General features: G+C 39.9%; 1 protein-coding gene across 1 annotated transcript in view; it reads right to left on the bottom strand.

The window, feature by feature from the left end:
- The window catches only part of LOC145996198 (cell adhesion molecule Dscam2-like), a 501,892-nt gene extending 476,824 nt beyond the window's left edge, over window positions 1–25,068 (bottom strand). The window contains exon 1 of the mRNA XM_083132598.1: window positions 25,036–25,068. The gene's annotated coding sequence lies outside the window, so the exon portion shown is untranslated. The remainder of the gene's footprint in view (window positions 1–25,035) is intronic.
- Window positions 25,069–26,354: the final 1,286 nt, after the last annotated feature.

Genomic DNA, 26,354 nt, shown 5'->3' with positions numbered 1-26,354 from the left:
GATGGCAGATATTGTAGACGAAAGAATTCTGTAGATTTGAAAGTTCCTCTGCACTGTTATTGGTGACCGGGTCTCATGATACCAGAGGACATGCTGAGCTTTTTCCTGATTTTTGAACGCTTCCGGTTTTCTGGGCACTGACACTGCTACACTAGAGCTACGTTACTCAAACCTGCAACAAAAAAAACTTGGTTAGTTTTCCAACATTTTGGCACCACTTTCACATCTCTACCTTTCATATAGCGGATATGAATAAAGTTTGTAATCAGGGAAAGACTTCTGGGACAACCGGTGTGTGTGCGTGCGTGCGTGTGTGTGTGTGTATATGTATGTATGTATGTATGTATGTATAATATGTTGTGGTTTATTTTACTGAAATATAGACTGCCTTAGTCGGCATGCGTAGTGCTTTCTTGGACAAACACCTAACACTTCCGTGTTCCCACCAATGATCGATTGAGGAACACCCAAATCAAAGCAAGAGTTATAGCTATATGTATAGTTTCTACGCAAGCAAGAGGCTACACGAAATCGTCACATGTTATTATGATTCTACAAGTTACATTACCATACAAATATTAGCATTTGTAATAGCCAAGAACATAAATTTCACTCGCTTCTTGATTTAATGCAGACTACTTAGCATATCTACTTGGATATTTTTAGCAGTCTCTTTAAAAAAGAAGGCCAACGAAATCATTACGAGAAGCTAAAGAAAGACCTCGAAAACAATTTCCTTTCCGGGAAATAAGAGAAACAAAGCAAAACAAAAAACCTGAATATTCAAATTGCAAGCTAGATTGTCCAATAAAGACGGTTAAGAATAAGAGATTTAATTTGGACGCTAAATTTTAATTGCAGATGGTCTAGGAGAAATTTGCTTGCGTTGGTCCTCTGCATATAAAAGCCGCGTTGCTCCCTTGACGCTTTGAGGAAAGAGCATGGCTTCAGGGGAAGGGGGGATGAAACTGTGGCAATATTTTTCTCCAATTCTCCTATCAAGCGCAATAAAATTTCCAAGCAAGAAGAATCCTAAATGCAACTGTCGGGAGACTTTTTCTTCGTCCGAAGAGGCAAAGAACAAACAATGAAGCACAAAGATAGAGCCAAAGAACTGTTGTGTGTACCGAAGAGTAATTGCTGTCTTGGATGCGAGCTCAAGTTCATTAAATGAAAGGAAATGTTGAAGGCACCAAACATCTACTCATCGTCAACAGTTCTAATATGCTTGACTGGTAATCCAATATTTCTGAGAGTCACTTCCCCATTGTTTGTCTTCTCGGTAAGGGAAGAGTTAATCAGATGACGCGAAACACGCAGGCTGCCAGGTTTTAGGTAGGGCTTGGAAATATCGGTGCACGTCATCGCAGATATTTGGAAGTGAGGAGATTGTAGATCGTAGAGGACGGATGTGAACTGAAGGATGAGAGCACAGATGCTTGCATGAACGAGCGAGACAAGAGAGAGAGAGATAGAAATAGAAGTGGAGACAGAAAAGAGGGAAAGAGACAAAGATGGAGAGGGAAGGGGAGAGAAGAGAGAGAAAGGAAGGGAGACTCTCTGTGAGAGAGAGAGCAACCAGAGGGGAAATCTAGTGATACACGGAAGGGGAAACAGAAAAAGACACGGGGAGACAGAGAGAGAGCATACAAACACATACAGAGAGAGAAAGATGCAGAGAAAAAGTGAGAAAGATAACAGAGTAAAGTTGACAATGAGAAAGAGAGAGAAGTGAGAAGTAGAACAGAGCACATAAGCATACACACAGAGAGAGAGAGAGAGGGGGAAGGTGAGAAATAAAAAGAGTCAAAGGAAACAAGGAACAGGGAAAGAAAACATGGGGGGAGAGAGAGAGAGAGAGAAAGAAAGGAAACACACACACACACACACACATAGAGAGAGAGAGAGATAGAGGGGCAGAGAAATAAATGAGAAAGAGAACATAGTAAAGTTGACAGAGAAAGAGCGAGAGAGAGAAGTGAGAGGTAGAACAGAGAGAGTTGGATAAAGACACACAACCACACACACATACCCAGAGAGAGGGGGGAGAGATAAAGAGGAACAGAGGAATGAAGGAAAACACAAGGATACAGAGGGAAGAGAGAGAAAGGAAGAGGAAGAAATGAGAAAGAGAACATGAGATTGAAAGAAGCACCTACACACGCGCGCGCGAGCAAAGAGAGAGAGAGAGAGAGAGAGAGAGAGAGAGAGAGTTAAAAAAAAGCATAGGAAACGTAAAAACAACACGAGAAATGCATTTATTGGTGGCTTTCAACTGTTTGACTCGCATAGACAGACCGACCCAGTGGTCCTCAACTTTAGAAAAAAGGCAGACCACATTTGCTTGTTCCCGAGATATGAGCATATCCCTTTTCTTGTCTCTAACGATCAGCAAGACGCACCGACCGAGTTGATACATGTTGTTTTGATCTATTATTTGTTAGGTCAATCAATCGACCATATTTTGCGTCAGATAATTTCTAAAATAGCGATAGCTGACGTAGTAGCAATAGTTCCAAATACACATTTGTTTCTGTTTAAAGTTAGCTTACTAGTTTGCATTTTCTTTTAAAAGCCACCTATTTCTTTATAGACTTAACAAACTAAATTTGTTCTATCGAATATTTTCTTCACGTCGATATCCTGTCCACATCCACTACAGCGCAAAGTAACGGTTTGCAATTTCGGTTCACAATTTCATGTTAGGGATACTCAAACCTCCATATTCTCTTATTTTCGTAAGTCTTGTATTTCTGCCGAAATGCCACTGTCATACTGCTCAATTTATTTGCTAAGGTGGTCTGCCCTCGCAAAAGTTCTGCGTTACGCTGATTCATTAGAGCGCTTACGACAAGACACATTTTCTGACTTCAGCTTGGAGAGCATACAAATATTTGATTACCATTATCAACTTCAGAGCGATGTATTCTTCTCGCACTACAGGGAGCACGGAGGAGAAAAGTGTATTTAACCAACATAAATTTACCGTGTCAATTTCTGCCGTGTGCACACATTCATTAGTAAATTCAGTATACACACGCGCAGACACAAACATACATTTTCGAGCAGTAAAAAAAAAACTGAAGTTACGGCAACAAATATGCAGTTGCTCTAATGGGTTAAAACAAAAACAGCTTGTTTGGAAAAAAAAAAATAATGTTCGGTAAAATGGAAATCGATTACAGTTTTGCATATACAAACATTTCAAGATTCTTCCTTTTTCCACGCTTCTTGTCGACATGGATTGAACGTGCTGAACTCTCAATAATTTGTATTAACATTTCCTATTTTACGTCACCTTTCATCCCCTGTAGACTAATTGCAACGATGTGACTGATGGATGATTTTAGGAAAGGGTTGAAGGGGCACACCAAAGAGTATAAATGCCACTAGTGTGGACGAAGTTCTTCCGCCGTGATGCAAATTCAATTTCCGCCAACATAACGTTCCTCGCTCGGAACACAATGGTGGTCCACTTGTTTATATTCACATGCTACTGGCTTTGGCAACACAGTGGACAATTGTTCCCAGTGTACAGTCACCGGCAATAAAAATGGGACACTTAGATCCAGAAATACTCGCTTTCCTGCGAGGATTTATGTGTGTTGCCTAACTCTACGGCGATGGTAGACGTTACTATTGAGACTTTGCTATTAGAATTCACTTATCGCGGTAGAGGTGAGCAACACATATAAAACCTTGCAGGGAAGAGAATATTTCTGGATCTAAGTGTACCATTTTTATTGCCGTTGACCGTACCTTCTTGGAACAGTCCAGGAATTTTGTTCCTTCATTCTTTATTTGAGAAAAGGTCGATTGTTGACTTGTTACAGAACTCACATTTCATTGGAGCACAATTGTGATCCGCGCAACCATTCACCAGAGCGATTTTTAAGGACACGTCGTATTTTAAGGTATTAACACATTCAAACGTAAAAGTGTTCCCCTGTGCATAGCACCACGCCATGAAGGCGTATAGGGGGTGTGGGGGTAACGCCCCACACTTTCTTGATCCGGTCGTGAGTGGGGGTGATGTGATCAGCATCACGCCCCTGACCGCCTTTACCCCCCAGGGTTTCCCCCAGGTACCCATGTTATTCGACGCTGGGTAGGCGCCGGGGCCGCTTCCACCGTTAGAAAAGTTCCCGGATTTGAACCGGCCGGGGATCGAACCCGGGACCTTTAGCATGGTAGTCAGACGCGTTAACCAAATTCAGAATTTCCTCCCTCTTGTAATGCGCTGAGTAAAATTACATACTTTTTGTTAAGTGAATCAGAATACATTATAAAGGACATTCTCGCTATAAAACCAGAAACATTTTTGACACATAATGGGTAAAAACGAAGTTATTCGACGGATGACTAGTGATCACCATTAATATGACGAGTATTTTCTCCGCCGCGCGAGCGTTAAGCAGAAGTAAATTGGCAGAATAGCCAATCTCCATAAGAGTGTGTGTAAATTATGGTGGAAGTTCTTGGCAGTAACAAAGAAAATAGTGTGACTATGATGAATAACTGTCCTTCAGAAGTTTATTTCTGATTTTTAGAACATTTAAGTGAATTTTCAAACATTACTTTAGCATAAATAAGTATCACTTCTAACTCCTGTATTACACTGCGACGGTGACAAAAGTGTCGGAAACATTTAAGCGTGAGCGACAACTGTAACTTCGTTCAACCTGTCTCAGTAGGCACAACTTCGAATTCAATTTACCTCAAGAAAATACTTTGTATTTATATTCCCGCCTCTCTAAGACATATTCAATGCTCATTGGTGTATATGCAAAGACTCACCCAGACGACGATTCGAACTCTGAGTCTTCTGTGGTCATAACACACTTGGTTACTGAGGTTGCTGGACTTCTTCAGTTGGTTGGAAACGACATTTCCGATCAACTTCAAAACCGATCGTATTTAGTCACTTTACCCTATTTTGTATGCAGCCAAATATACAACACAGTTTAACGGGTTGCATAGAAGCACGGGTAAAATGGTTTTGAAACCGTAAAATTGCTTCCACGCCTGAAATGTGGAGTTCTACCGGTTCTACACAATTTCAGGCAAGGAAGTTGCTGACAACTGTAATACCACAGATAAGGGTATATAATCTGGGGGCAATACAGTACTTATACGTGAATTATTTTCATTCACTTTCAATCTAAATTTCTAAACTTTCGATGCAGTTCTTGGGTATGCTGAGAATCGGAGAATTCACAATCGTTTAAGTAAGTTTTAGCATGTAGAATAGCGACATATTTATCGATATCTCTATCCTAATTTTCTCTTATATTCTGCTTTTATCCCTTTTTCTTTGTTATTTACTCTCTCTCCTTTTCTTTCTCCCTCCTTCTTCCTGTATAGATTGTAATCATTTCGGTTCCACTATTTTATCTTCTAGTTTATTCTACAATTATATATGCAAATATTCAATACCCTATATGTAATTACTACACAACTCTTTGTAATAATATGTCTGACAAATTTACAATTCATGATGGGTTAAAACAAGGAGATGCATTATCTCCATTGCTCTTTAATTTTGCGTTAGAATATGCTGTAAGGAAGGTGAAAGAAACTAACGAAGGACTAAAATTAAATGGTGTGACTCAGTTGTTAGCATATGCAGATGATGTAGACTTACTGGGGGATGATGTGAATACAATTAAGAATAATGCTAAAATATTTTTCAAAACTGCTAAAGAGATAGGTTTGGAAGTTAACAAAGAGAAAACTAAATATATGCTTACAGGCCGAAACCAAGTGTTAGGAAATAATCAAAATCTAATTATTGATAACAACTCGTTTGAAACAGTTTCCAAATTCAAATGCTTAGGAGTAATATTAACAAATGCAAATTATATTAAAGAGGAAATAAAAAGTAGGCTTAATTCAGGAAATGCATGTTACTTCTCTCTTCATAAACTTTTGTCGTCTCGTTTAATATCTAAGAAAGTAAAAGTTAAAATATACAAAACAGTAATTTTGCCTGTAGTATTATATGGATGTGAAACTTGGTCCCTTACATTGAAAGAGGAACATAAATTGAGAGTATTTGAAAATAAGATCCTTAGGAAAATATTTGGACCTAAAAGGGATGAGGAGACAGGTGAGTGGAGAAGGTTACATAATTTAGAACTACATAATTTGTATTCATATCCAGATATTATTAGAATAATTAAATCAAGAAGACTTAGGTGGGCAGGCCTTGTGGCACGAATGGGAGAGGAAAGAGGAGTTTACAGGATTCTTGTTGGGAAACCAGATGGTAAGAGACCTGTAGGAAGGCCAAGACGAAGATGGAGGGACAACGTTGAGATGGACCTAAAGGAAATCGGTAGGGATGGAAAAGAGTATATAGATCTTGCTGAAGATAGGGACAGATGGAAGGCCTGTTTTGCTGCAGCCATGAACCTTCGGGTTTAAGAAGGATAGAGAGTTAGAGTTCTCTTTGTTCTTACAAAGTGAAAGATCCCGATTGGTTAATTTGATCATTTGTGATTATGTAATTGATTACTTGTATTTTATTTGTATTGGTTTTGTTTATGTTCTTTTTGTGTATAAACTTATCTTTGGTATGATTGCTTATCTGCCTTCTGTAATTGAAGAATTTACCTCTGTTGAGGCTGTAATTTAAAAAAATTAAATTTTCTAAATTTCATATGTTGTGTCGCCTTGACGAGAATAAATAATGACCAGACTAGAACTTATAAAGAAACACTCACGAGGGAAAGCTCAGGCAGGGGCTCGAATCCGGGTCATTTGCCGACGAACTCTCAACCGTCCTGTCATCGAGCAGGTTAAACTTATTGACCTTTGCAGGATCTCGCGTGAGAGCAAGTTTGTGAATTTTGACAATTGGAAAGAAAAGACAAAGGTATTTTTGTTATTCTCAAACATATTATACACGTATTGACTGACGGAGAATAACTGGAGCATGTGGCGACATCCTCACCACAGTTCAGACACAGAGCCACACTTCCCTCCCTGACGAACTTAATCACGTAACAGGAAACTAACCCCGCCCCCACCATCACAAAAAACGAATTACATCACAGGTTTCCTTTACATTGAAAGTTACACCATCCAGAAATGAGAAAACTTTCTCCTTGCTTTCTTTGAATTTTTTCTCTCCTTGCGCGTAGACCGACGAAAGAAAAAGCAAGAGAAATTTGATGAGTAAGTTCAAAAGGGAAGTTTTTCTTCATTTGCGGAACTGGAAGGAGGAAGAAAACACCCTGGGTCCTCTTTCTCCAATGTTTTCGCTGAATATTCCTGATCCTTTGACGCGTCGTAGGAAGCACGTTAGTTTATTTCATGTCGATTCACGTGTTTCTCCAGTTCCTTACGCGAGAAGAAGTGTCTGTGTACTGAAGATCTCTCCTATTTCCGAGGACAAAATTGAATTCCTCTTTGATAGAAATTGAACTACTTCTCATTACTTTTTTGCTTTAATAAAATATGCTTTGCGGGGAACGGATGCAAAAGGCAGAAAGATAGAGTAGGGAAGGTGGGAGAATAGTGATGAAATTAGCTGAACGGAGCTGGAGAAGAAGTCTATTATTTATAATCCGGTTACAAATCTTATAATTCCGATCATATCTTAATTTCCAATACTATAAAATGAACTTGATTCCGATGAACATTTATACATTAAAATTCCATTAAATCTGAATAGCAAAACCAGGATATGCCTTGTGATGAACCCGCTTATGGATCAACCAATCAAAGAACACAAAATTTAAAAACATGTTTTCAGATGGCTATACCTAATCATACTTCTTTTCCCGAAAGCTCAGTGAGAAAGAACAAGGCTTGCTTGGGCATGTAATGCACCAATAAGTCAGCCTCACTTTCACCAAGTAGACCCCGGTACTGCAATTCTGCAGGTCAACGAGGCTCTGGCGTCTGAACTAACGGCCAGTATAATCCTCTGTAGTGCTCCGTTGTCCTGTGTTTTGTCCTCGTGTGTGCAGAGTGGTCATTTACAGCCTCAGCTTTTCATTAGATAAGGAGAATTTAGTATTGATTTTAGCTACGGTAAGAGGCTGTTTCTCTTATAATGTGACGGGTGCAAAAAGCCAAAGTGCTGACGTACGAACAATTTTAATATCATTGATTCATTCAATAACACATGCTGGTTCCGATTCCCAGTGAATGTACAGGAGGTAGAAGAAAAATAAAAGAAAATATTTATCTAAAATTTGTCTTAGCTGCCGATTTTAGCGTTAGAATATAAGATGACCAAAATTCATCTTTTTTATTTCAGAGACTGCGAAGCCACGACGAATATAGACTGGTATTGAAAAATGAAACAACTACAAAGCAAACTTGAAATTTGAAACAAACAAGACGGTACTTGTTGAAACATGCAACGCTTTATGACAAGGAAGAAGGTTTAGTATATAGTGAAACGTATGCATCCCGCACCGTGACTGTGCTGTCTAAGACGTCATGATTTGGGCTCCAGATACGGGATGAGCGCGGGTTCGAATCTCCTAAGGGAAATATAAGAACTTTCCTACTGAGATTTCGGCCTGTGTACGATACCGATGGCCACCCTCCATCGTAACGAAATTGGTGAGCTACGAATGAGTAGCGTAATCCGGTCTCGGAAACCTACAACAACGACTGGGGTTTCGTCGTGCTGACCACATGCCACCTCGTAACTGGTTGGATAATCTCCCACCTCGCCAGGTGGAGTAAGGACGGCAGTCTGTAGATAGGCCCTGGCCCTCGCGGGCTGTTGCGCCACTGGTATTTTCAGTGAAATGTACCCAATCCAGCAGAGGGACGCAAGTGTGGAAGATGGATGCTGAGGTGACAACAAAGTATCTGCCTCGAAGTCTCTTCATAACTCCTACGGAGAAATTGAAAGCCTTGCGAGAGATTCTAAATGCCAATTCGTTGTGGTGGGATCGCCTTAATGTAGGGGGTTGGAGTTCGCTTCAAATTCAACCCCCCCATCCCCCTCCGGTGACAATAAAATGAAAATATCCGCAAACTATATTCATCTCATAATGCAAATTAATTAGACCAGTGGTTCTCAAACTGTGGTACGCGTACCACCAGGGGTACATGAACTACTTGAAGGGGGTACGCAATCAGCTTGGAGATTGGTTTCTAATTCGTGGTGTACCTAAAAATCAAGTATCGAATGGAGCCGAATCTCTGCTTGAAAGTTTCAAGTGCACAACGGACACATCCTTCTCACTACTAACTCTGAGTATTTACAATAACTAACTCCAAAATTGTGCTTGACAGTTTGTTTACAAACATATTTTCGTTCTTTACTATTTTTCAATAACTCTGAAAAAAATATCTGAAAATTAATGTTTTTATATACTTCTTAGCATACATATGTTCCACGCTTTTATTTTTGTAACTAATCACAAAGGTTGTAAACGTAGGAACACCCAATGAAATAATAAACGTAGGATTCTAATGTTTATTTGCTTACCATCTCTCCACATACAGCCCGAATGTCATTTTACAGATGCGCACCTCCAACATATAAAAAAACGCCTCACCAATCAAGAAGGCAAAAAAAATCCCCAAAACACTATTCGGGGAAAACCTATCGAGGGATCCATTAGACGTTTAGTTACGACTAAAGGGTACAATTAGAGAAAAAGTTTGAGAACCGCTGAAATAGATATTTGTAAACAGAAGCTTCAAAAACTTTAAATCGTTACAAACAAGGATCATCACTTTCAGAAATGAACCAACCTAAACAAAGCGCGGGAAATTAAGGTAAAGTGGTTGGTCCTCTTGAATTCGTTAGGGGGAACAAATCCGATTTATTTCAAGATACCGGGAAAAAAAGATGACAGGAATATATTTAAGGGTTCCCACATGATTCTGTTTGCTTAGAAACGGAGAGAAAATCCCTTGTCCATGTTTAATAAAGAAGCACAGAGCATCGTTGCTATGGGAATACGTTCAGAAGAAGAGACGGAAACAAAAGACCACCAGCTCATTGATCATAGTCTTCTGCAACATTTCTGCGGGAACGTAAGTTTGAACAGCGAGATTTCTAAGCAATGAGGTTATAAAGAGGCAAAATTGCATTACCCAAATCCAAGGTGATGCACATAGAGGTGGGTCCATCAGGTACTCCGTGTGGCTTCGGTTGGCATTCACTTTTAACGTGGGTTGGATGTATCTGTTGGATTTCTGTCCAATTACAAAAAGCGTGAGAGTTCTTGAAATGAAAAATTTAGTGTATGAAACTATTAAAACAGTAATATGGTTATACAAACACACGCACAAGAGTACTGCATGGGAACACTATCGCTTGCTCGTACACGTTAGAATCTCCCACGATCGAGATTTCACAATGGAATATTATTTTAATGTGACAATATTTGTAGGCACATATATATAAAATATCCTTCCCGGCTGTTTCAGCCCACAATCATCTATTTCGTTCATATATCACTGTATTAGTAAGAGACGCTAAACTACATTTTAACGTGTAGATAATGACTATGTTTAATTAAGTTTCACTTTCACGTCACGATCCTTATTTGAGGGCCCACTACCCCAGACAAATTACGGTCAAACGTGTACTACTGAGCTTCGAGCATATCCAGCTCGTTTGTTTTGCCTGTTCGAGCGTTATTTGCTTGAAGAAGCTCTCAATTCCGTACGCTATCTAGCGTCGTCCGTGCGAAGTATTTAGCGCTCGAAGGAAATCCTCTCACCACAGCACTCCATCACTGCTGGATGGACACTTAGACAGTGCTCGGATTAAGGATAATTGTTTCTAATTGTATTTTCGTTGATCTACATGTAGCTTTCTACCTCTTGGGTTAATCGCGACGACGAGGTTGAATTTACACAATTTCGCGTAGATCAATGATCATTCAACATTTTCTTCACCTCTGAACCAAGAGGTGTGGTTGAAGTTCAAATAAAAAATACGATTAATCTTGATTTGATTGATTAATTTGGTGTTTTACGTCCACTTTATGCACAGTAAGGCAAATCGGGACTGGACCTACAGTTTAAAGTGGGATCCGAACCACTATGTGCCTCAACCGGGTATCGAACCCGGGACCCCTTGATTACAAGGCGACGACTCTACCACTGCGCCATCGGGGAGGTACACGATTAATCTTGAAATTACAGCCATAGCAACTATACAATCAATAATCAATACTGTGTTTGGGAACTTTAGATAAAAGATGTCACAGTTCCGTTAGAAAATTCAAATATAATTCCATGTTTCATAGCAGACCAAGACCATTTTTTATAGTGCCAACAATTTCTTCCCCATAATTATTGGCAAGTATTTTTTGTCAATTTTCTTTCAGATCCGAGAAAAATTTTGGTTTGTGAAAGAAAGTTAAGAATAAGAGATATAGCGTATACAATACTTTGCGATGATTCAACGGACAATCAAGAAAAAAAAAACAAAGGTGAAACATACATTGCTTACAAGTATCTGTTTAGCGTGAGGCATAGCTAGATTTCCACGTTTATCAGTGCAATTCAGGAAGAACCTGTTTAATTCCTGGTGATAGCAATTCTCGCATAATTATCGGAATTCAAGGAATTTCCCCATCAGTAGACGCCCTGTTTCGATTGTGGTATGCGAGATATTTCAAGAATTTTGCAACTATCACGATCCATAGACACTTTTCTACATCAGGAAACTGCATTAGTTTTTTGAATGTGAATCTATTCTCTCTCTCTCTCTCTCGTTCCCTGCAAATGAAAACAGTTAGCACTGAACATGAAACAGAACTGAAACAACGCAATACCATGCGCTGTTAAATTGATTCCTTCAGAAAATAAATGTAAATTAATCTATTCTGGTTTAGGTACTAATTTAAGGTATTTTACGATCATTTCTGTATTTCCCAGCAATAAAAAATCCACTTAAACCAGCATTTGTTGCAAGGAAATTGAAAATTTTAGATTTTAGAACTTTCTACTTGCTTTATCTGTACATATTTATTTTACTTCCATATATATATATATATATATATATATATATATATATATATATATATATATATATATATATATATATATATATATTGATTTGGTGTTTTAAGTCAACTTCATGCACAGTAAGGCAAATCGGGACTGAACCAACCTACAGTTTAAAGTGGATTCCTAACCACAGTGCAATATACAGGCATCTCCACCGGGTATCGAACCAGGGACCACTTGACACTACGACTGCTTCATTGGAGAGGCCCCCCTATATACAGGGTGTCCGGCTTAGAGCTATAAAAAAAGAAACGGTCCCAAAATCTGTTTAACCAAGAATTTATTGGGAATGAAGGTGTGTCCTAATGCACAATACCTTGCCATTACACACCACAAAATGAGAGACACTGGCTCCATCTCCTTCCTTCTCGAATGCTTCGCAGGTTGTACTCACGGACTTCGGTCGTGTCAGGATTTGCAAGCGCTCCGTCCCGTTGCTTTGGTCTGCCGTCGATGTGGTCCCGACAGGTGTCGCCCCTAATGTCGCCCACCGCGCTGTAGGGCGCAGAGGATGGAATAGTGGAACCAAACTTTTCAATGATTTTCACCTATTTATTACTAATGTTAGAAATGTGACATATGATTTCTTCATTTGCAATTTTTCTACATTCAGTTTTATCTATAAAATGTCCAAGAATCACTGAGTTTTACATCGTCTATTCAGTAAACGTTGTCTCCTCAAAGAGGAAGATGCAATAGGGCTGCCAAGCGCAGGGCCAAAGCGAGTTGGAACGTGCCTCTGTCGCCCCGTTCGCCTCTCCCCTCCGACTCCATGTCTGCCGCCAATTCGAACAACGGAGGTAGCATGAGTCCCCGGATGGAACGGTGCTCTAGGCGACATCTGCTGCCGATTCGGACGCAGCCCTCAATTCGACAAATGATAACGCACAGAACACCTTCTGTTGTGGAGTCCACTCCGCCATGTTTGTTTACTGTGCCCATGCGCGTGCGCGCGATACCGTTTTGTGTTTTTCGTAAATGGCAACAGATGGCAGTACCGTACATACACAGGTTTTGTCTGTGGCAGGTATTCGTAAACTGTAGTGCATGGTTCTTTTATTATAGGCCGGACATTCTGTACATATATAATATTATATATATTAGATAGTGTAATTAGATGAAAATGTTGTAGCAGACTTTTAATCTTAAAGCGCGATGAAGCCTGAGAGGTCCCAGGATAGAACCTCGGACACGTATATATGTACCATTATGGTTGTTCTGTCATTCATTTCATCAGTTCCTCTTCCATTCTCATCGTCCACATTAAGACATTTTACAAGGATGTAAATTCAAAGCAGAAATGAAAAGAAATAGAATCTTCAAAAAAGTTTGTCAAAGTTTTTTTCTAAGTATTGGGTCTACAGTACGCTTGCACTGAGTATCAAACCCGAGACCCCATTGATTACAACGAACCTTCGAATATAGATAAACAACACGTCATTATATCAGTCTCGCCAGTTTTGACTACGTCATCTTTAACAGTGTGGCACCCTTCTAGAGTACTGCAAGGAACAACTTTCGCTCGCTCGTACTCGTTTAAGCAAGACCATCTTGAGGTTCAGGCCACAGCGCTCAGTCAAGACGTCATCATCTGGAGGCGATCTTCTTAACTCTGTAAACCCTTTGTCGTAGTTTTATCGTAGAGAATTAAGGTACATTTATTTCTTTAATGATGTTAAATTTTTAAATTTACCCTCCCGATGAATATAGTTAGAATAAAATAGTAGAATATTGAATATTTACACCAAAATTCAGGAAGTCACTATGGCCATCACAAAAATTCCTACCATAGCACAAAGAAAGAGTTGAAAACCGTTAGAAACTTCCTGGCGGAAACAAATTAAACATTGTATTTCTTTGAAAAATATTATCCGGAATATTTGTCAGCTACAGTAAGACTCGTTACAGCTTTTGTATGAACTTTTGCATGTAAAAATCAATGGATTAAATCAAAACCCCGCATGTTCGGTTGACAGTGAACTTGCCAAGATACCTAATCAATTAAATCCAAAATTAATCAACCAGATAATGCAGATATTCTGTGTAGCTATACAATCTCAATACAAAAACTTAATTTCTATAACCTCTCAGCAAATGCGAAAGAAATTGGTGCAAGGGTAATGTTACATTTCTGGGAATGAAGAATAAACCTAAATCACTTGTCACATTGTAAATTCAACCCTTTTGACTTTATTGAACGAAAGATAATAAACAAATTAAATCTTTTCATTGTGGTTAGTAAGTTCTGTGACAATAACTTAAGAGTTTCAACATTATCATTGAAAATAAAAACAGATTAATATTTCGATCATTTGGAATATTTCCTACCCTGTGTTTACACTCTGTTAATAAAATCGTGAAGAATGTTAGTGAATTATGAAACATTATCACTGATTTAATAATCAAAATTACGAACATCGATGCTTCACAAAGACAAAATATAAAATAACAATTCACATGAAGCAATTTTATAAAATTTACTACACTTGTAGTTCATATTAACATAGCTAGGTAATAAAATGCTTTCTGTGTAAAAACATTTATGTTGAAACATAAGTAATATAAATCTTGGATAATTTTACACACGAATATTTCATCGAAGTTCTTGTTACACATCGTACCCTTGTATTTGAAATCAAAGCATATCTTCTTCCATTAGCCTCCGATTAGCCTAAAGAAGCATAAAAGCGGAGTAAAATAAGAATGTAAATAAACATATGTATCAAGTTGGCCCAGTTGTATAACTTTCTTTCATTAAGCATATTTTAAAACTGAACAATTGTGTAAATTATATGAATATGTTATCGAATGCTTGCATAACATTTACACTAACAAAACTGCTTTGGTAGATATGACCGTAATATTTTAAACGTTGACTAAATCTTGAAACTAATTATTTTGCAATCATAAGCAACAACGCATCTTAAATGTTAATCTTAACGTTGTAATTCAGGGTAAATTATTTGATATTTCTAAAAAAAACTTGTTGACAAAAGATAGAACTTGACCAAATCTAAGAGTATATTAGATGCCTATTCCGGACACATGAAATCTTTACATCATGAACTATTTCTATTATTTATTTATGAGGATAAAACCTTTGTTACTTAACTTGTACTTTTCGTAGGGACCGAATCACATTGAATTGCACTACACATTTCTCATTTTCAGCAACGTCTTGAAGAAATGTGAACGTTACTCTTACCTTTTTAATGATAATTGCCTCTGTAATTGAGCACACAACACTTATACACCATACCTTTTGTACATTTAAGCATATTTACACATCATGTAAACTCGAATATAGTTCATAAATTTTCATTACAATTCCATATTCACTAAAAAGGTCCAACATTGATTACCAAGAAACAACTCAAACATGGCGGCTATCTCGCCTCCAGTTGCTGACGCTTAGTCACGTGACCAGAGCAAGCGATCAGGCTTTCAGATAGAGAAGGTAATGGTTTAAGTCTCCCACCATCGAGCGTATACAATGGAATATCATTTTAATGTGACAATAATCGTAGACACTTATTTGTAAAATATCATCCTGGCAGTTTCAGCCCATAATCATCTATTTCATTTTCATACAACACTCTACTGGTAAGATAGACTAATCTACATTTTAACATGGAGATGACGACTATGCTCACTGCGTCTTTCACTTCACGACCCATATTTGAGGGCCCACTACCATAGAGAAATTACGGTTATACGTGTACTACTTGGCTTCGAGCGTTATTCGCTCGAGCGAAGAAGCTCTTCATTCCGTACGCCATCTAGCGTCGTCCGTGCGAACTATTTGGCGCTCGAACGAAATACGTACTCTCACTGCAGCACTCTACACTCTACACGTTGAGCTGATAATAACAGTATATACTCAACTCTGACAGAGCAGCACGATTAGCTTTCCGAAAGACAATTATCCCAACGAGATGGCATATACCGAAAGCTTCAAACGGCCCAAACTTCGCTTCAACATCGGAACGATCCCTCTCGAGGGTCGAAAACCTACAAGTTCAGTTTACAAACAGGAGGCGAGGTGCGGCCTCGGGTCGGCGATACCCGGCCGGTTATTGCGCCTGAACCTACGCAACCCAGGGCAGCAATTCCCAACACCCGAACTGCCAAACGCTCGCCTTGGGAGCTGTGCATGGGAAACTCGCGGCGCGCCTCTGCACTCTGCAGCATTCCGCCATTTTCCTTGTTGCAGCGTGCCACCGCAGGCTACCTGGTTATTCTCGGAGGTGGCCCAGCTCCTCTGCGTTCTTGTAACATTCGTTGGTCTTTTCTTTGCGATAGCACTAGCCTTCTTCTCGCAGCGCGCAAGATAGAGGTAAAAACACGAATGAACGCTGCAATGAACACAACGGCTGTTGTTTCGTTACGATACTTAACGCCGCCTGTTAGTTCTCTAAACCAACAATGCTACTGTCGATTGGTAGAAAGATAACACGTACGCAATCCATGCAAGAGCCTACTTTACAGGCAGTTGATTTGAAAAGTGGAAACGGACATTCATGGATTGCAACGAACTGAAAGTCAGCCGGATTGCTTCAACCAAGACGTGACTGTACATCGACTGGCGTTCAGGAACGTGAGCTCGAATTGGCAAGAGATGTGTTAAGACGAGCACAAATTCTGCATCCGCCCTGACCAGATTGATCACCTACAGGAACTGGTATTTCTAATGGGATAAATAGTCAGTTGATACAGAAATTAGCAGATCTTACACATGAAGTGGAAAAAGAGGAGAACGAAACTTTTACTGGGTATGAAAAGATTTCCAGAAACCAACGAAATACACTCCACTCTCGTAACATTTTGTTTTTGTTCCTCTAGAATATTCCTAGTGCGTGGAATGGCTTAGTGTGTTTATTCCCGTGGCTTTTTCGTGATAAACAAATCTGCCGACAGGGAAGGGAACACAATTCCGATTACTTGTGTGTCGGATAGATAATTAAATATAAATTCCACAAAAAAATTATAATTGTTGTGGAAAATAAGTATCGGATCAATGAGCCTCAAAATATACGTAGATTCTATGTAGAATGACAAGAAGAGAATCTGCCTACATGTTGTCAGAGCATTGGCTGAACGTTTTAGTGAGCTTTAAGACCAAAGCGACACGCGATAGGAGACAAGCGACACGAACCCCCTCAGTCTAAAGCAAAATATTCACGGCGCAGGCGCTATCAACAGACCGAGTCAACAAGATTCACGCTATTGAGAAAACGGCCCAGTGCAGCTTGTCGTGTCGCTCGGTTCGAAAAGTTGAATTGATTAATGAGGGTTCGTTTTCATGCGGTACGTGTCGGTTCGGTCTGAAAGCTTCATTAGACACGCAAAAGGCTTCAGATTCTGTATGAATCGGCCTAGAAGTCTTCAGTAAATTATGTTCTTTCCCGTTTAAGTGTTCATGGAGCCTGTAAGAACTACGTACATTCTGTCCCGGTTTATGTCTGGAGCAAGCGAACGAAAACAAGTCTTTGCGCAAGCACTGACGCGAGACAGCTCCACCAATGAACACATGAGAGGGAATGGGATTGCGTGGAAGGGGGAAAGCGTCTGCAGTTACCAGCCTTCGCAGCAGCGTGTACTGCTTCGCTCTGCCACTAGATTTCCTCCCCTTCTCTGCCGCTATGCGCGGCCTTGCTCCAGAGATAAGCGGGACAAAGTATACTGCTTTCAGCTTTTACCATTACTGAAGTAGCACGGATACTAAAAACATCAAGAGAGAATCTTGAGGTATATCCATAAGAACACGGCCACAGCTTTCAAGCGCCATGAAACCACTGTGGTGATATTGCAATACCTTACTGTTGAACCCTTCAGAATTAGCTGATTCGTGTGTTGATAGTACAGCGCCGGCCACAAATTCTCATGGGGGATCAGGACGCCTAACGTGAAAGTGTTATAAGCTCACATCGCATATATATATTCAGAACTAAGCTCGGGCTCCGAAAAGGACTTTTGGTCGTGAAAGATGAAGGCCATTACTTCAATGGGAACCCCCGCACGGTGTCAAAAGTCCCGTCGCCCGCAAGCTATTGTCTTCGGAACGTGCCAAGTGTTGCTCTGATTTAGACGAGGCATCCGCAAAGCCGACGGAGAATTCGCATTTTGAATGATGGAGAACGGAAGATGCCATAGTTACGGAAAAAAAGAACTGGAGGAAAAATGGTAGGATCGACGGACGAATGGACGGGTGCCAGAGACCATAAACGTCGCCGTGAGAAATGTGGGAATGATATGCATTTGCGTCGCCAGACATTCATGAAACTTGACATATCCGCTCGCCATGGAGACGTACCACTTCTTGAGAGGAATTTAGGTCCTCCATCGTAAATGGGTCTCTACAGGATGTCCAAGAAGTCCCTACTTGCATGCATCATGTTGCGTCTTTGTTAAGAATCGGCTGGTGTTCTTTAATTGTCAACTTTATCTTCTCTTTACACTCACAGGGTAATTGGTAGTGAACTAACTCAACCTGTTGATTACAATCCTTAAAGACGTTCAGGACTGAATTAGCTTTATATCGTGAGGAAGTTTAACGATTGATTGATTGATTGATTTAGTTTTATTTGACTTTGCTTTTCTTCCACTTTCGGCTAATCACGACGATGAGGATGAGTGATCATATGATGAAATTGATGAAGGGACACTCATAAGGAACACCCAGGCTGGGATTCGAACGCAACACGAGGATTTTAAGAAATTATTATTATTATTCTGAAATGTGCTCATCAAATATGAGAGACTGCTCTCTCATATTTGATGAGCACATTTCAGAAATTTGCAAGAGAGCAAAGAAGATGCTTGGTTATATATTTTTCTCATGGAAAATTTTCAAAAAAGAAGATACCTTAATATTCCTGTAGAAAACGATAGTTCGTCCTATTCTTGGATACGCTAATGAATTATGGTTTCTGACAGCCACCAGTCACCTTCAAAAAGTTGAATCAGTTCAAAAAATTTTTTATCCGGTTATTATGCACAAAGTTTAAAAAGAATTACTATGACCAACATTACTCTGAATGGTTAACACAGTTGAATATCTCTAATGAAAAGGATAAATTTTGTAGGGAAGATCTTAACTTTCCAAGTTGACAGTGAATATTTTTTGAATAATATAGCTGAAAAAAAAATCCAGATATTCCCATAGGTATATCTCAATTCTTACATGTCCAAATAAGGCCAGAGGTTTAGTAGCTGATCTTGTGGAAACATACAATTTGAATTTATGATGATGTATAAGATTGTGGGATCCACTCTATTATTTTATAATTATGCATTCAATTCTGTAATTCTATATAACCAATTTTGACATAGTGATGTACCTGGTTGTATAATCGTGCTCATCACTTAAATAAATATTATTGTATCATTATTATTTTGTTATTTCTATTTCCTCTACCATAGACTTCCATTACAATCGAAGAAGAATGACACAAATATTTAAATTAAAATACAATATCGTATTTAATGTTTTTCAAATACATTATTTTAAACATAGATGTTGACATAGTCACATTGGAACAATAATGTTAAAAATGTAGCAAATAAATAGTTGTACACATGTAAGGATGGGTGTGGAGAACGAAGATTGGCAGCGGTGGATCACCTTCCAGAAACTGGGTGCTTAATTTAACGCGGAACAGCCCGTCCGAGTATATATACTGCTTGTTGGCTGAAACTGTACACATTTTCATCGGAAAGGCATTCATGAGGATAGATAACTTAAAATGACGTCACATAAGTTGAGTGTGTTTTCAGTTTTTGTTCTAAGTCCACTTTATGCACATATAGGCTAATCAGGACTGGACCCACAGTTAAAAGTTTAATCCGAATCCTGTATTATGCAATGTACCTCCAAAGATACCCCTTGATTACAAGGCGACGTTACCACTACGCCATCTACGTCACATAACAGTTTGAGACAGATTCTGTGTAAGTGATAAGGTACAGGATTCGGCGAAATGCGAAATTGACTGTTCTAAAGCAATGAAATAAATTCTCCAGAAAAACAGCTTTGTGAAAATTTGTGAGAGTTGCAGTGCACATTCACACGAAAATTCCCAAGCTTAACGAAGCGTCCGACCTGCATGTATTCATCTTGGCCCTAACGTAGGTCCAAGATGTCAAGTTAAAGTGAGTGTAGTCATATTTCGGAATCTCCAATCGCCGCAAAACGTCCATCAGAGTGGAAAAAACTGAAATATTCCCGACGCAAATATTGGAGCGGGTCGCGGAGATCGGGAAATCGCAACACGTCCACACTCCCCTCCCCCTCTGTGTATCTCGCTGCCTCGCCATCCGCGAGTGCTTGCTCGGCAGCTTCAACATTAAGCCTCCCAGATACGGTGCGGCGCTGACTAATGGTGTTCACTTAGCTGGAAACAAAAGACGATCGCATTAGAGGCTGCGTCACTGCAGAAAGATGAGGAGTCCCACGGCACCGAAGCCCAAGAGAAGGAGAAGAGGAAGCGACAAAGAGATAAGGAACAGCGGAGGGAGGCAATGCCAGGGAAGTTTCTGGCAAGACGAAGATTTTTCTAAAACGAGGAGGAAGCGACAGAAACGCCCAATCGTGCCGAAATGTTATGGAAAAATCTGTTCGTGTGCTTTTTCAAGCCTAATTCAATAAATCAGTTAAGGTACACTTTTACCAGAGGCTAGAATCGAACGCGAGTTTCCCGCGCAGCATTTCAGGCTTCCTATTGAGTTTTCTTCAACTCTCTTCGCATTTTCTTTCTCATCTTCTTGTTCTTTAGTAAGCACTTTAACTCTTTCATTTTCAAAATGGCAGATAAACAATAAAAATCCATGTTTCTTTCCCAGGGTTCTAACACGGGAACCCTGCGTCGTAGGGCGTTGAACTAGCTCGACTAACCCACAAGACCTCCACGGCTCTCTCTCAATCTCTCTCCCAAAAATATATGTGTGTGTAGGGGGGTGTATTGTGTATATATGTATATACAGTCTATGTATATTTAACATTTATAAGTATGTATGTATATTGCTGATTTAGGATGCCTTTTCTGCATCATCCCTGGATAAGTAACTCATGTAGAGACAATATTTTGCATGTTACTTAAACACTTTATTTACATTATTTTCATTTTGAGGACAAGGAACTGGTACTTTTTCCCTTCCCTTACATTTGAAACACTTCTTCTCTTGATATTATACTGTATACTCCGTGTTCAAGGGCATTAAATTGTCGACTTTCTATTTCGCCACCGAAGTTCCAGGATTCAAATCCCAGCGTGGGCATGGAAGTTCATGTGAATGTTCCTTCACAACATTCATCATATTGTTATTCTTCCTCATCGTCGCGATTAGCCAAAAGTGGCACAAAAGACACGCTAAATAACAATATATATATCTTCATATTATATCATCTCGTACACACACAAACTTTCCTCTTCGCGATGAAAATTCAACTAACTTTCTCTGGAAGCTCCTGACGATGCTACACTGACCAATCTCCTGGATTCCTATTCTTGCTAAGATCTCCCTTCTCTGTCCACAACATATACAGTGTGCTTTTTTTTAGGCAAATATTTTCAGCACTTATACGTCTGGGCTTTCCCCGATGGCGTCTTCGTGACGTTGCAAACTTCTAATAAGGGGTTCCTCGGTTCGATACCAGTGAAGACACATCCCGCTTTAAACTGTAGGTCCAGCCCCAATTACCTCTATACCTAAACACAAGTGGGCTTACGACTGTCTTCAATAGTCAGTTTGCTACGGTGACACAGGAGTGATTAGCACAGTTATCACAGCGCGCTACAATGCCAGAGTTCCAGGTTCGAATCCCGGCCTGCGTATGGTTGTTCTTTGTGAGTGTCCCTTCATCATATCATCGCTCATCCTTAACTTCGCGATTAGCCAAAAGTAGCAGAAAAGCGAGGTAAAATTAATCAATCAATTAACAGATGATAGCAAAGCAAAGTTCATAACTGTGGTATATTCATTTATGATCCAAAAGGTTATGCAACGGTGCAGCACATGTCAAAATCTTTATTACCACGAAGATACACACCAGACGCGCATAAAAGACTCGTCGAAAGACAAGCAGAAGGCAGAGAGATCACGAAAGTCTTGCGGATGTAGACATCACAAGGAGGAGAAAATAAAACAATGAAAATAAAAACCTCTGCAAGATGCATATCCGGGGCCATAAAGAAATTATTCCGCAGACGTTTAAGGCTTATTTCGGCGTGCTTATGGTTACTTTGCGAGAAAGGAAAAGGCCCCCTTTATGAGTAGAGATTTTTTAATTACGCTGCTCGGCAACGCTAAATTAATTTTCCTAGTCTTTTGCCAAGACAGGAAAACGGAGAAAAGGCGGTGGGTGGGGGTCTGTGAGCGAAGGACGAAACTGAGACACATATATTTCGGGTGCAATTAGTCCTGGGTATGCAAAGAGAGAGGGGGGGGGGAAACAGACGCTGTTACAGCCAGCTAAAACGTGCTATTAAAACTGCACACAAAGAGAAAGAGAGCTGCATCCCGCAAAGCAAGAGCATTATCCGGGGAAAGACGGAAACGTCTCTTGGAAGAGGGTTCCAGGAGAAGTGGGGGTGGGGTGTTAAGCCGAAAGCACGGCCTCTGGAAGACCTACATGTATATTTCCAAGAACGGGTCCCCGGAGATCATCTCGCGCTGTTTCACTGCCCCGTGCAGGCGTGGAGGCACAAGCAGGGCTAATTTATGACGTCGATGCACAGATGCTCCGCGTTGTATCGGTGCTTTCCTATGGACGACGTGATCGGAACAATAACAGTTATTCTGAAGCTACAACTGCTATGTACGCTAGTGTAAATATTACTGAAGATCCTCTTAAAGCTAGAGTCCAAAATTAGTTCCGTTTTGTCAACAGCCGTGGAGGAGTAGTTAGCACAGAGCCCTACGACGCCAGGGGTTTCGGGTTCGAATCCCAGCCTGAGCATGCGTGTTCTTTGTGAGTGTCCTTTCAAATGTCATCGTATCCTCACTCATTCTCATTCGCCACGATTAGCAACAATTGATTTGCTTCATTCGGTTTATTTTACTTCGCTTTTGTGCCACTTTTGGTTAATGCGAAGATGAAGATGAGTGATGATATGTTGGCTCGCGATTAGTCAAAAGTGGCAGAAAAGCGAAGTACAATAAGACACGTATAACGTCTATATACGAAGAACGACTACAAAGGAAGTGCAATACATTAACACTTTCAGACGCCAATGACGTAGGACATATAAATGGTAGGTAAGTATACAGGGTGATTCAGAATTCCTATTACACACTTCTAGGGGGTTATGGAGGGGACCTAGTAGATCAAGGTTTGATAAGGAACCCATGTCCGGTAACGTACCGTTTTGGTACTACACAGATGAAAAGATCACATAATTTCACATCTCCCGCTTCATGGTAGGCAGCCCACATTGACGGAGGGCTACGTCTTCAGTCACCTGATGTCATGTGTGCTGCTTCCAACGTCCTCCGTTTGCAATCTGTTTACACAGCACATGTGGTTCCAACATGATGGCGCACCAGCACACTTTTCACATGACGTTCGACAACATCTCAATTAAACATACGAGGACAGGTGGATAGGTCGCGCCGGATCTAACTCCTCTTGACTTTTTCGTATGTGCCACATGAAGAGTATTGTTTATGAGACTCCTGTAGTGTCGGAGGAATACGTAGTTGCACGAGTTCTAGCTGCAGCACATTGATTCAGATTCAGCACACACCAGGTATTTTTGAGCGTGTGTATGCAAACATCGTTCGGAGGTACACTGTTTGCAACGCACTTCAAGGTCGCTACATCGAGCAGCTCTTGTAGTGACGCAGATAAAGCGGGAGATGTGAAATTATGCTATCTTGTCATCTGTGTAGTACCAAAACGGTAGGTTTCCGGACATGGGTTCCTTATCAAAACTTGATCTACTAAGTCCCTCTCTACAACCCCCTAGAAGTGTGTAATAGGAATTCTGAATCACTCTGTATATGGCATAGTGGTAACGTTATCGGCTTGTAATCGAAGGTCCCCGGGTTCGATCTCCGCTTAGGCACATTGCGCAATGGTTTCGATTCCACTTTCAAGTGTAGATCCAACCCCGATTAGCCTATCTGAGCATAAATTAGGCGTGAAACAAATTTTGACTAACCTTTTAGTACAGCATACAAATTTACATAAATAAAAAAGCACCTCGAAGGTTTTTACGCAATGTAGTTATTCTATTGCATGTATTTTACATACAATAAATCTTGAAGATTTCATGGCGGTGAATATAAGATATTCTATCAGGATATGTGATCAGATGTCCTGACAGATATTTCAGTATCCTGTATCTGACCATCCTGTGAACACATAAATCAGACGGGATGGAATGGATCTCCACAGAAAGCAGTAAAACAATCAAACAATGCCGCACAAATAACAAATTATAGACAAAGAACCAAAATAACCATCTCTTTCCGAAAACTCGATACGTCATACCAGGTTCGAGTTCTGTGCTTAAATTAGTATCTTGCATGTTGACAAGGATAGTACTGCTCAAACGGCTGCTCCGAAATTCCAAAATCCTATCTTCGTCTTGTACACTTAACGTAAAAAGAAACTGGTTGTAAGGTAAAAAGAGCCAAGCGCACTGTCCACCCTGTGTCTCTATAAATAAAAATCCATGACAACAGTTCTTTCAGAGCCAAGTGGCTTTTAATTGGATGACCCGTGGTCAGCGGGGCAAGTCCCATCGACGCTGTTTTTTGGAGTTCGAGACCGAAGCACGATATTGTTCAAGAAGCTCCCCATATGCCCTCACGATAGTGGGTCAACACCAACATTTTGAAGTTCCTTCAAACATTGGTCTACGTACAAGCTCGTATACCGTTAGAATACTGGTAAAAAAAAATCCGTGTTCGAATCACCTTCAGGGAAAATGTGACAAATGACCACGCAAAGGAGTCGATACGGAGCGACCATTATTGCTGTCTCGAAAGTTCACGAAATATCAAGTTTACTGTAATTATTCAACTTACCGGTATCTGCACAATCAAAGTAAATAGGGTTCGTTGGGATATGTGGTATATTACCTGCAAATGACAGAAAAAACAATGTTAGGAGTATCAATTGAACAAATGCAATAGACTACTTACATGTGCGTGTTTATACACACATATTACATATATTCGCAATTTAAAACACGTCTTCAAAAGCTGAGAAAATTTAAAAAATATTGTTCCTGGTTCAGCAAAGCGTGACATCAGTGTGTATTAGGCCTACCTTTAGGTGAACACTGCAATAAAAAAAAAGGTCCTGATTTCAAAATCATCAAGGGTTTCTTGTTTTCTTGTTCCATAAATCATACTGGTCTCCGTGATAACTAGAGAGATGATGAAAAGCGACTTCTAATATTCGTAACGACGTTAAAAAGATAGAACTGTAACTAGTCTACTCATATCATCCATATTTGTTGCTATCAGAGGTTATAAGTCGTTCTCAAACACAACATTACTAATATTATTTCTCTTTTATTCTAAGAAGCCTTTTTTGGTAATGAAATTAAAAGGAAAATATTGCATGGCCTTGTTTATGAACTGCACAATTTCCAAAATACAATATTTCTTACTTTCGCCTTACTTGCTTTTGAGGAGAGGAAGTTTCATTCTTTTATTAGCCCCTCCGGAACAGATCTCCCACGCATAGCAGTTTGCGCATCGTGTCTAGACGGAGAGCGATAGCAGCGCCACCGCTTATCTTCATTTAACAGTTAATTCTCATAGTGAACGGACGTGTTTGTGTGCGTGCAGTGCTTTTAAATTCTGTTGAAGCACTGGTATCATGTACTGTAATGTGAAATGTAAAGAAAGCTTTCGACAAATGTACTAATGAATGTACAAAACAACAATAAGAAGTTAATAAATCCAAACATTCAATGTATGTAACTATTAGTTTATTGCGCCTTGGTTTATCAGTCTCTCTCAAACCCCACGTTAGTGATAATGATAGCTTTGAGTCACGTTAGTGTTCTAGGGTTAATAAAACAACAAGGCAAGCCCAAGTATCTAGCATTCCCTAACAAAAATGATGCTACAAGGTTAATATTAAGTTCAACAAATCCTCATAAACTGTACTAGCTAAATAATGAGTTTTTAAGAAAACTTGAAGCCGTAAGTTCTATGTCCACTGTACTACATGCCAGGAGTTAGTGGAGCAATATCGCGAATAACAGTAGAGAAGGGGAGAAAGCGAGTGGGCGGAGCAAACCAGTGTGCGCTGCAGTTGGCTGGTAGCTTCAGCCGCGTTGCTCCCTCCATGCAATCCCTTTCCGTATCATGCGTTCATTGGTCGAGACCTC

This window comes from Lepisma saccharinum, chromosome 1 (genome assembly GCF_977018435.1).
Source record: "Lepisma saccharinum chromosome 1, izLepSacc3.1, whole genome shotgun sequence".
Classification (NCBI taxonomy): domain Eukaryota; kingdom Metazoa; phylum Arthropoda; class Insecta; order Zygentoma; family Lepismatidae; genus Lepisma; species Lepisma saccharinum.
This window is presented reverse-complemented; position numbering and strand designations above follow the sequence as displayed.